Genomic DNA, 1,309 nt, shown 5'->3' with positions numbered 1-1,309 from the left:
GCCAGGAAGGTACTTGGATCTCTCAAATAATTCATTTTGGTCAGTGAGGTACCCAAGGGTTTGACACTACTCAAGGGCCTCACCGTTGTCGATCGTTCACTAGGTATTGCTTTCACTAACTTGCTATTGTATGTGAAGAGCAATAGAAGGACACTCCAACAACAACAATCAAATACCATTACTGGCACCAACAAACAGTGTCAGATCTGGGAGTGGCAATATTGTATCTGGGAACGGCAACACTGTCGTATCTGGGGACAACAATAATGTTTCTGGGAGCAACAACACAGTCACATCTGGGAGCAGCAATGTCATAGTTGACAGCAACCATGTCGTTACTGGGAGCAACAATACTGTATCGGGCAATAACAATAGGGTAACTGGGAACAATAATGTTGTATCAGGGAGCAACCAAGTCGTGTCCGGGGACAACAAAGTCGTAACTGGCTAATGATCTGTCAGTGAATTGATTTCGGCTTCTCTGGTGCATAGCTCATACGTCCTTGCCAAGTTCAATGTTGCTCACTATTACTTGGTGGGCCCACTCGCGTTTGTAACTTCATGGATATAGCATCCTACCTACTTAAAATAATTTTTCCCTAAAATATCTATAGAACTTTTTACATAATAAATGCTGACATGAACAGCAATGGCGACTTGCAGCTTATGTACAAGTTTTCATCGTGGATGTCTAGATGTGTTTATTTCATCTATTCTGTTATCTGTAATGTGTGATGTTTTAGTATATATGAAGATTGGTCTATGAATTATTACTGCTCAATGTCATCTAGCTATACACTTCTCAAGTGATGCAATACGGATCGTTTGCCATGTGCACCTCGTAGTTCGTTTGTGACCAGTGATTACCTTCGATCTGTTTTCAGGGACGAGGATCCCCTGACGTGGGCTATCCTACCATTGGTTCACTGACATGTGGGTCCCACCAAGCGTAGGTCCCACCTGTCAGCGGCCCAAAGGCAGGGTAAGGCAGGGATAGGTACGTCAGAGGATCCATGTCCCTGTTTTCAGATGTACAAACTTCTTTCCTAGAGCCCATAGGATTTATCATATCCAAAACATGAATTAAGCTTGGCAGGGAAATGTATGCATGCCTTGGTTATCTCAAATCATCCCAGTTTCTCGGACCAACAGTTATCGCAGAGATTGTAAAAATACAAAGAAAATAGGCCAGGCTAAGGTTGCACCAGCGGCTTTGTACACCTGCTAGGGATAATATTATACGGATCAACAATGCACTGGTAAACATTGATAAATATATTTTGCAAATACATAAGTGAGAGATGTGTCA

At 42.4% G+C, this 1,309-nt stretch overlaps 1 pseudogene; it reads left to right on the top strand.

Moving 5' to 3' along the window:
- Positions 1–7: 7 nt before the first annotated feature.
- Positions 8–649, top strand: LOC123177399 (autotransporter adhesin BpaC-like; annotated as a pseudogene).
- Positions 650–1,309: the final 660 nt, after the last annotated feature.

This window comes from Triticum aestivum, unplaced genomic scaffold (assembly GCF_018294505.1).
Source record: "Triticum aestivum cultivar Chinese Spring unplaced genomic scaffold, IWGSC CS RefSeq v2.1 scaffold116830, whole genome shotgun sequence".
Lineage (NCBI taxonomy): Eukaryota > Viridiplantae > Streptophyta > Magnoliopsida > Poales > Poaceae > Triticum > Triticum aestivum.
This window is presented reverse-complemented; position numbering and strand designations above follow the sequence as displayed.